Genomic DNA, 11,475 nt, shown 5'->3' with positions numbered 1-11,475 from the left:
TGCCGGCCCCGCGGGCTCACGGTGTTGCGCCAGAACTTTCCAACATTTCTGTGACTTTTCTGTGTCACAGATGTGCTTACACGGATAAACGAGCAGTGGTCAGCGGGGTTTATAAACTGTTTAAGTATAAAATAAAAATAAAAAAGACTCCTTTCATAATAATAATAATAATAATAATAATAATAATAATAATAATAATAATAATAATAATGGATTGGATTTATATAGCGCTGGCACCCAAAGCGCTTTACAATTCCATTATTCATTCACTGTCACATTCACACACTGGTGGAGGCAAGCTACAGTTGTAGCCACAGCTGCCCTGGGGCAGACTGACAGAAGCGAGGCTGCTAAGACAGACACTATCTCTGCTTTTAAGATTAGGCTTCAAACTTTCCTTTTCGCTACAGCATATAGTTAGGGCTGGATCAGGTGACCCCAAATTCTCCCTTATGCTGCAATGGGTGCAGGCTGCTCGGGGATTCCCATGATGCACTGAGTATTTCTTCTTCAGTCACCTTTATCACTCACTATGTGTTAATAGACCGCTCTGCACTGAATCATACTTGTTATCAATCTCTGGCTCTCTTCCACGGCATGTCTTTTATCCTATCTTCCTTCTCTCATCCCAACTGGTCGTGACAGATGACCGCCCCTCCCTTAGCCTGGTTCTGCCGGAGGTTTCTTCCTGTTAAAAAAGTTTTTCCTTCCCACTTTCGCCAAAGTGCTTGCTCATATGGGGTCAAGTGATTGTTGGGTTTTTCTCTGTATGTATTATTGTAGGTCGGCAACCCTAGGCACGAAGGGTTAACTGATGGCACGACCATAGCTGGACTGGCCATTGGGGATACTGGGCATTTGCTCGGTGGCCCGGTGACTTTTTTTTGCTTTGTAACGGTATAGGGTCTACCCTACAGTAATATAAAGCACCTTGAGATGACTGTTGTTGTGATTTGGCGCTGGATAAATAAAATTGAAAATAAAATAAAATTGAATCTTATATTTTAGTTACAATATCTGCTGCTGCCCTCTTGAGCAGATCTTTCATGAAAAAAAACCAGACCTGGATAAATAAAGGCTATATAAAAGTTATGCTTAACTTCTACTTTATGATAAAAACGTTTAAAATGACTCATGAGAGCTATATCTGGTATAAGTTTGAAATTTATCTATAACAGTTTAAATACAGGTGATTGTTTTTGGAAATATCAATCATTTTTTGGCACCTATTAGATTATTCTGTTATTATATGTTACCTTATATATGTAATCAAAGTAGTTGAATTAGAATACTGCTGTAGATCACATTATACCCTTTAATATAGAGTGTGTGAGCTGTATGTAGTTTAGTTCTCATTATACTTTTGAGTTAACAGAACATATTCACATATTAGCTCATTAGATAAATGTGCATCACTCTGTATCCTTGATCTGCTGGGAATGTGTTACACTGTTTTCTTGACATGCTTAATTGTTGAATCATGAAGAGAAGAGTGTCAGCAGGAGACTCTGTGTCTAAGACAGGGGAGATAGATAGACCACATTCCACACCCCCACCTTACAGAAAGCAGAGAAACAACTGCCGAGGTCATAACTTAGGCGCTGTAACAGAGAAAAAATGTGATGTTTTGGCTTTTACGACTAGCTGGGGGCCACTAGAGACTATAAAAAGCTGAGCAACCCGTCACCATTTTGAGACATGTGCCTGACCCTCTGGTAGCATCTCTCCCGTCCGGACGTTGTAATGCTCTGACTGTTGAATTGTATGGAAATAAATGATTGTTGATTGAGCATTTATACACCGAGTATTGTCCCTCCTTCAGCCCAAAGATTCAAAGAATTGGGAAAATTCAACACACCACAATGGTCCCTTTATTTCTCAGTTGATGCTTGCATGGACTTTTTATCCCAGTTTTGCTAAATATACTAAACTCTCTCTGATCATGTGTTGTATGACTGCTTATAAATTGGTGACCGAAGGGAACAGTTACTGGTTTTATTCGCTCAGTCACTGAAGTAAACTCATTCATAATGTGATGCATTCATAGACTACACATAAAGGCTTTCATTTGTAATCTGAGCAGAACTTACACTATAAATCTTTCTGAAATATATTTGGGCTGTCTTGGATCAGTATGTTTAAGAGCTAAGATCTGCCTGAAGATTTTCACTGATTTTTAAGTCAGGGGAGAGTGAGGGAGCTCCGTGAGAGCTTCCCCTTCAGTGTGTTTCCTAAGGCTCAGGGTGGATCTGGAAAAAGGGTGACAAAAATTCATTTTCCCAAGGGGCCATGTGAGAAACTGGGACTGTTGTTGAGGGCAGCATCAATCATTCTATCCACCATCTTCTGCTTATACAATTCTGGGTTGTTGGGCGAGAGGCGGGGTACACCGCAGACAGGTCGTCAGCCGGTCACAGGGCTAAAACAGGGAGACGGACGACCGTTCACACTCACACCTGCTCTGGTGGATAACCTCACCTTTCCTTTGACAGTCTGCATGTAGGAATTGCTGATATTTACTAAACTGATTCTCTCAGAAATGTTTCCTGTGCCAGCGGCTGCCCCATAAATCTGAAAGCAGGCGTTTTCTTTTGCTCAAACACACATTTGGTCACGTGACTCATTTCCACAGGGTTTACTGAAGCACTGTTTGCAAAGGTGAGACTCTGACCTTTGTGAAAAAGTCTCCAGTGAGGTTTGCAGTGCAATGATGCATTGATGCAGCTCCTTTGGATTCACATGCTTTTCTTAATAACGGAGCAAACTCTCGTGTCTCATGACGGTCGCCGCATGTGGCTGATCTTCTGTCTACACCTTCACCTCACTCGTTTAGCATCCATAACTTTCATGTGGACCAATAATGCATCACTTACTATACAACAATGCTGCAAATGTGTCTTTGTGTCTTTGTGTTTCTAAGAGAATATCAAGCAGAACATACTTTTTCATTCTATTTTGTAATTAGGAAGTCTATCCATTTTTCATATATGTTAATGGGGCATTTCTTTATCCACGCAGCTTCATCTTCATTCTAACTGCGTGCAAACTCAGCTGACTGATGGAGGCTGCGAGATGAGGCATTGTACTATGAGAACGCACCAGAAGAATAGGTTAGAGAGAGTTAAATGTCAGACTGTAACTGATCTCATGTATAAAACCCACCTGACTGACTGATGATCCATATATTTATATAAAAGGTTAATAGATTTGTGCATGTAATGTCGTATCATCATTAAAGCAATATTAACTTAAAGCAGAGAGTACCAGCTACACACCATATTTAGCCTTTTCTTGCAGCCTTTCTTCATTTATCCCCTTTCTGTGGGATGTGTTTATATCACGTGTTAATGGGTCAGTATTATAAGCGATAAGAGACCTGATGTGTGCTGTAGGTGTCAGAGGGGCTCTCCCCGTCACAGCTGAAAGTCAGGCAGCCTGTTTCATGCAGTTAATGCAGTAAACCCTGAGAGGGCAGTGTTTACCCACGGAGTCAGCTGTTTCTGTGGCCTCACCCACACAGAGATAGACGCTTCACATTTACATCCCTAAGATCTTTCTCTTCTGCAGATGCACCACAAATCCAGAGCAGAGGGCCTATTTTGCATTAAATGTTAAACAATAAAATATTTAAATATCTGCTGGGAAATGGGAATGTGGACGGCAAAGGAAGACAGACAATACTTCCTTCCATTTAAAGAACTTATTGCACGGACTGTGAGGTGATTTCTGCATAACCTTTGTACTTAGAGTGGGATTCAGACAATGCAGTGTGTTTTATCGCAGTAAGGCCAGTACAGTGACTTCCTTTGCTGGATGCTGTGTATCATCATAACAAGAACTCTATTAACTTACCCTTTTCATTTAGAGAGGATTTTCATTATTCAGGCCATTACAGTTTTCATTATGGCTCTCTGTATTTCCCCAAATGGCTGCAGTAGGCTCCAGAGAAAGGAAACTGATTACCGCTAATGTTCACATCAGATATTCATCGAACGGGACCTGTTGTAACTATGTTTGGGCCTGCTTCATTATCCAGCAGTAACAGTTCGGGTTGTGACATCACACCAGCAGACAGGTCAAAGTCACAAAAAGCACAAAGAGACGAGAAACGTAGGCTTGTTGTCTCGACCACAGCTCTGTTACTCCTTTGCCTCTGAGTGGCCAAGCTGCTTCAGCCTCTGTTTACCTTTAAGCATAATCCATACACATGCATGCACACTCCCCTGCAATGTGAGCCCAGAAGTCTCTCATCTGTTCGTGCTTAACTCTTGACTCTGCTTCACTGGATCAGTTGATTGAGACCAGAATTGTTCTGGAAATTGAGTAATTGAAGATTAGTAGATAACAGGAAAATCACTCATCCCTCAGAGTAATATGATCACACCACTGTCCCCTCCTTGCTCTCCCCTCTCTTTCTTTTTCCTGAAGACATACCTTTCAAGATCAAAGCAATAAATTGGCAATCTGAAGAAATTTTTCATGGATGCGAGAGCAGAACCTGAAAATATTTATATAGATTTCATCTTCAGCCGCCTGTTTTTTTGTCAGAGTAAATAGAAATGCCTACTCGGGCATTCATTTGGCCACAAGTGGGCATAAAATAAAACCAATAAATCGTACAAAAACCAATCCAGTGCCCAGTATTGTATATACAGTGCGATGTCGTATTGTAGCATACACATTTGAATCAAGTATTCATTGAAATTACTCCATGAAACCCACAAAAAAATCTGTAATTTTGATAAGTTAATAACCATAAATGCTTTAAGATGTTCGGTCTCTGTTGGCGTTTTACTCACAGCATTTGGTTGAATGATTAATTGTTTCAACAAGATATCCATCACCATCAAAACACTCATGCAATAATCTGCTGTGGAGTGTAAGGAGCAGTACAGCTATTCTGTAATGAAATTCATTTCCTCTCTTCGTGTTTTCAATTCATCCACAACTCTCAGGTGTGCTGGGAGTGGATCACAACACAAGGATTTCTTACCTCCTGTTTCACCTTCTGCTCTTCACTGTCAACAGGGCTGAAATGGTAGAAATTATCCATCCATCCATTAATAGCTGACCAGCCCTGCTGGGTTTCATTTGCACCATTGAATCTTCCTGAGTCTCATTGAACCACGGAATCTTATTCCCAACATCCTGCAACAAATTTCCGGAGACCTGAAACTAAAGGTATCAGTAACATGCAACATGGCGACAAATCATCTGCAGGGTGAAAGTTGATCTGGACCTTACTACAGTCTTCCCAATAGCACATTAATAAAGCATAGCCAAGCCAAAGATAATGCGTCAGAGTGTGAACTTGTCATGGTTAAAGTAATAAAGAGACAGTAAGTTGACCTTGAAGAAGATTTCTGTGAGTACCATATTTATTATTACCTAGGGTTGCCAACTCCCTGAAAAATAAATAAGGGACACCTCGTGGCCAGGGCCGGGCGACCCAATTGTCTTCACCCTTCCCAGTGTGGTGAATTTTCTAGCTCTTTTTTTGTGTGTGAAATTATTTTTTTAACCATTTGACTTGAATTTGATTTAAGTAGATGTGTATTCTTTGTGATATGAACACATGTGAAACAAATGATCATTTAGCCATTTATTTTTAGCTCAAAATGACAACATTAACACGATAAAACAGGTCTCCTTCTTAAACAGAAGCCTGTCATGCTTAACTTTTGAGAATATAAGTAAATCTTTCTTTAAAAGAACTCTGTCCTGCTTAACTTAAAATAATAGAAAACAATAGAAAGAAAAACATTCTTGTAACAGTGCACATTTAGTGCATTTAGTACAATTGGCTTCAGTTGAGGTATTATTTCAGCTTTTCTAATGCTAATCAGCTGCTCCTGTTTGTAAACCCACTTGCTCCCATGATTACGCATCTTAACTCATCATCATTATTCATCTATGTATTACTTTTATGTATTAGTCATCTATTTGTTGTAATCATCTATTCTTGCAGTTGTTTATTACACAAAATAAATTATATTATCACACTTCTGGCCACATAGCGCTGATATTCACTGCACATGCCCATATTAACTTTTTCCAGCCAGGTGTTTTCCTTTTCCCATTCTTCCCTTTCTCTGAGGGGAACAAACATTGCTGCTCTAATGCTGGGCTCACACTGTGCGGTTTTAGGCCCATTTTGAGCCGATTTTTTGAGTGATCGGACCGATTTTGGCCTTCATCGTGCATCGTGTAGTATACGTGGGGTAACGAGAAGTGATTAACACCTCACGACCAGCTCCCGATCATCAATCCCTCGTGAGGGTGTCACCACAGCCGCTCACACTGCTCGCGCGCAAACACGTAAACGTTGGTGTAAAAGATGGAGCAGCACGGCTGTGCAGCCTGTGATCTGGACACAAGCAATGGAGGCACAACTTGTAGAACTTTGGAAAGCTCATCCGAGCCTTTTCGATGTGGCATCACAAAATTATCACGACCACAACAACCGTGAAAATAGTTGGATTTACATTGCTGCTCAATCACAGCTGCCTGATCATGTTTTTCATTAGCAATTTAGCAAAGTTGATGGTGGTGGTGTGTCTGTGTGAGTGTAAGACGGAGAGAGAGAGCGAGCGACAGATTTTCTGTTATAACCTTAATTTTATGGACGCACAGTGTGAGCACTCAGGTCGCATCAGAGCATCGGGCGGTATAGTGTGAGACCTGCATCGTGACCTACCAACTGCGAGTCAATCGTGCAGTTTGAGCAGGAGCTGAATAACGTGACTGAAAAAAATTGCACAGTGTCTGCCCAGCTTTAGGTTTACTGTCGTCCGAGACTTGCACCGCAGTGTCTGCGTTTGTTTCCCTGTTGGCCATGCTTCTTGTTGTGGTCATTTGTTGTCTTCCGGTATTTTCTCCGTAAGCGACCTTTCCTCGACCAATGAGATGAGTGGTAATCTGAATTGTCATACTCGTAAGTGTGCTGTCAGCTCATTGGTCACAAAGCAGGAGAGGGGCTGGGAATTATGTTTTCAAACAAAGCGTTAATTCCATTAAAAGTTATAGACTACTTTTGATTCTCACTGTATTACGGGACAAAGTGCGTCCCTTATTAGCTCAATACGGGACGTGTACTTTTGTTTCGAAATACGGGACGATTCCGTATTTTAAGGGACGGTTGGCAACCCTATACCATACTTTGTTGATCAGAGTAGCTCGACCTCCTTTGCATGAAGCGCTTTTTTGCTTTCTTTATTTTCCAGTGATAGATATTAAAGCTGATAGGGCAACTTTTCTGTTCACTGCTGCAAAATCAACAGTAATTTTAGCTTAGCCTAGCATAAAGACAAGGTTAAACAACTAGCTGTCAGCTAGCTGTTTAACAGCTAGCTAGTCAGCTGTAAGAAAATCTGCCTTTAAGCCCATCATAATCTTACTTATTAACATAATATTATTAACCTGTGTAACAACTACAGCAACCTTTTGGTCACTTTCTGAATAGCCAGCTAGGGCTTTGGGGAGCTAGCCTTCCGGCCCTGATGAAGAAGTTTTGTAATCTGAGCTCACGAAAAGCTAATTATCATTTTAATGCTTTTGGCACAAATGAAGCAAAAGAAGCTGAAGCTAGCCAGCTGTCAGCTTCAGTTATACATTATCTATACAAACACTGCAGTGTATTTCCCAGGTGCAGTGATTTGGTGAATCCATAGACAATTAAAAAAGATGGATGAAGCTAGTGCCATGTCGCTTAGTGGTTTTGGACTGATCGTGTTGCCCACTAGCATGTTAGTTTTTCCAAACCAAAAGTCATCAGTTTAGTGGGTAGAGTGCTAAGTTATTGTCAGCTGATACTAGCACACCTGGTTACCACGTTCCAAACATATACTGCAAAGATTCATACTACAGTAACATCAGTTACATCAGCTAAATAGCACTAGGAGTGCTAAGAAGCAGACTAATAAGAGGCTGGAATCACAAAACAACACTGAGCAGGCCCGTATAAAGATGTGTCCTCCAAATAATAACGAGTGGTTTCATTTAGTCTGATGATATTAGACACCATCTTTACAATTATTGCTGTCTAGCTTGAGTTTTACATCATTGTTTTATCTGTTCTGAATATTACAAGAAGGTGGAGGCTGAAAATGAAAACTCACAGAGATCGTTAACTTTGAGCATTAACCTTTTCCAAGACTAACGGCCTTTAATCTTCTGAGTAAAATTGCCCAGCGAGGACAACTTAACTGGCTACAGACGTTTTATGACTGTTGTGCCTTCAGCTTAAAGAATATTGGAAAAGTGATTTGTGGGGAACCTCTAGCAGCCCTTAAAAAAAAAACATAATCTAAAAGATTTGTAGCCACAGTTGGAGAACATAGGAGGAACCAGGTCACTGCATACAACATGGAAAGCAGCAAACCAAAAGACAGCTGTATCTTACGACGACCAACAGGTAGTCTCAGTCAGGCTGCACAATTTCCTCACACTGTGTTTTATGACTTGCTTTTTGAATGCCCACGGCCGTCTCTCAGGGTCTCCCCTGTTTATTTTGGAGAGCTTATTTCACCCCAGAGCCCTGACAGCGGGTCAGCTGCCACAGCGGAGGTGGTGAGGAAACACGCAACGAGCCGGCTGACCCTGAAATATTTATGCTTCTTTAGTGTTGTGATTGTATGCGTTTTGACAGGGATGGCACATTACTGTGACCTCTTCCCAAACTAAAGGCCCGATGAGCTGCTGTCTGCTCTGACTCGGTTAGGTGAGGCAAAACGCAGGATTCCACAAAACATCGATATTCCCAGCTTTTCTTTTTTTTACCTCTGCGAAAATAAAAGACACATCAGTATATTTCGGTATTGATCCCATTCTTTTTCTGTCATTTTTTGAGGCGTTTTCTTTATCCCTTTCCACAGAATTCTGCAATAATATTGTCTTCAAACCTCTTGGCAGCAAAAATGTACTTTTCTTCTCTCTTCTCTATAAACTTCTCATTTCCTCCACCTTATCACCACCCTACTTCATCATTCAGGCTGACAGACTGATGGCTGCCTCTGCTGCCACGCTCATCTAGATTGCTCCCAACTAATTCACACCAAGATAATAAGTTTATTAACACTAGTCTATAAAACAGCATATTAAAAACAAATACAGAGATTATTAAAACTTATATATGATCATGTACCATTACAATTATTTTTATACTCAATGCAGAGCTGGCAAGTGGAATAATATATAATGAATAAAAATACGATTTAATATAAAGTGGTTGCTCATTTTGCATAGATTCATAAGCTGAGCAAACATCCTTCCATCATTTATGAAGAAGACTTGTTGTTGCTTTCAACAAACGCTTCTTGTTCTAAACCCTTTGCTTCTCTGTTTATATATCATGCTGAGAAAACGGAGCTCATTGCGTTGATGTTTTATATGATTTCATATGAATGTAGACGCAGTCTCACAGTGTGAATCATACTACCAAGGTCATTTTCTGCATTCTGTTCAGTGCAGCATTATAAAACGGAACAAAGGGAAAATAAAAATGAAGAAATCGGGGATATTCTATGTTTTCCATTTGTATTTGGTGATTTTAACTCCAGGTGTGAGTCGTCATTGTCACACAGATTCGATTTGTTGTTTTTCATATGCTAAGTAACCAGAAACACATGGCTGCACTTCCAGTTAACTTCTTAAACCTCAGCTATCACTCAAGCAGGTCAAATACTGCAGTTTTCACTACAAGTCAAATCTAACTGGTTTGTTTGTCGCTTTAAATGATTCATAGTTTTTTCTTATTACTAATGAATTCCTCGGGATCTTGCACATGGAAGTGCAAAACCATAAAATTCACTGTCCAGACGTGATTCAGCGGAACAGTCTGAATGACTGCTCTAAGGTTACTGGGTCTGATCACATGTAGGGCTGGGACAACGCGTCGACGTAATCGATTACGTCGACGCAAAAAATACGTCGACGTAAAAAAATCTGCGTCGATGCGTCGTCACTTTCAAAAAAAGACATGGCGGCAGCGAGTAGCGAAATCATGAGTGAGGCAGTTGCAGTCAACTTAAATCACTCCACCCGAACACGCAGCTCTACAGTATGGGGATATTTTAACAGAAAAGGAAGTGATTCAGTCGTTTGCCGGCTTTGTGAGGTGGAAATGGCCTATCATAAAAGCACGACGGCTATGCACCAGCACCTCAAACGACTGCATCCAGGAGCAGCTCCTGCAAAGGACAAACCACCGTAAGTTTAACTTTTTTACTAACGCTAGTTTTTACCCGTTAATTCATCCAGACCCCCCCACGTAGACGTACACTCACTCATAGACACAGAGATAAACACCCAACCTCCGTAAATACAAAACTAATTTAAGCTGCTGAGCAGTAACATATAGCAGCTGCTGTTTAGTTGTTGTTGTTGTTGTTTTGTTTGTGGCCCATGCTGGCAAAATGAGTCGGAATGCACGCAGGCTGATTATCAGAATCGGCGAAAGACAAAAATGTGAGACAGCGAATTGGCCGCAGGAGAAATGTTAACAAGGATAATGCACCACCTGCTAAACGTAGCCGTCGTGGACACTGTTACAACATTGTTAAAGTGCTTGCAAAAGCAAAATGACAACGAACTCTTGATTTGTCAAATTTAATGTGTTTCATCCTATTTGAACGCTGTTTTTATACATAATGCTTCTCCAGCTTGATCTTATAGGTCAAAGTTATGCCATCTAATGACTAGAAAGCAGTGCACCAGTAAAGGTGCCATCAGCCCTGGGTGTTTAAACGTTATCTTTTCCAGCCATCATGATTACTGCATATCATATGTTCAACATTGGGGATTATCATTAACCTCTTACTGTTATGCTATGAAAGCACATGGCATAACAGTATGTGTGTATCTATCTATCTATCTCAACCAGATCCTTATCAAATTATTTTGATATTATGCTTTCCATATAATTATTTAGTAATTATTCGAATTCATCTGTGTGCTGTGTGTGGTTTATGATTTCAGGAATAAACAGAAAAGTCTGGAGGACTACTGTCAGAGAAGAAGTACACCATGCACCCCCCAGGAGGTGGCTGTACTTACTGAGAGCGTCTTATCTATGATTTTAAAAGACAAGAGACCACTTGCTGTGGGTGAGGGATTCAAAGAAATGCTGACCACTTTCCAACCAGGTTACACTCTGCCGTCTAAGCGTCATTTTACAAGCATGATGGAGAGAAAGTATGAAACTTCAGTGGAGAGACTAAGGAATGAACTAAAAAAAGCCACATCCAAAATCTCCCTTACCACTGATGCTTGGACAAGTCTGGTCACAGAGTCCTACTTAGGGGTAACTTGTCATTTCATTATTTGTTCAAAGACGCCATTGCTGCTGTTTGTATATTATTAATTTTTTGCTATGATTTCCTTTATATTTGTTTTGCAAAACATTTAATTTTTTGTTAAAAACAGCAGATTGTAGTACAATGTTATTGTGGATTTTGTTTTGTGAATGAAGAGCACTTT

Source organism: Aulonocara stuartgranti, assembly GCF_965226115.1.
Source record: "Aulonocara stuartgranti genome assembly, chromosome: 23".
Classification (NCBI taxonomy): Eukaryota; Metazoa; Chordata; class Actinopteri; order Cichliformes; family Cichlidae; genus Aulonocara; species Aulonocara stuartgranti.
Note: the sequence above shows the minus strand (reverse complement) of the source record.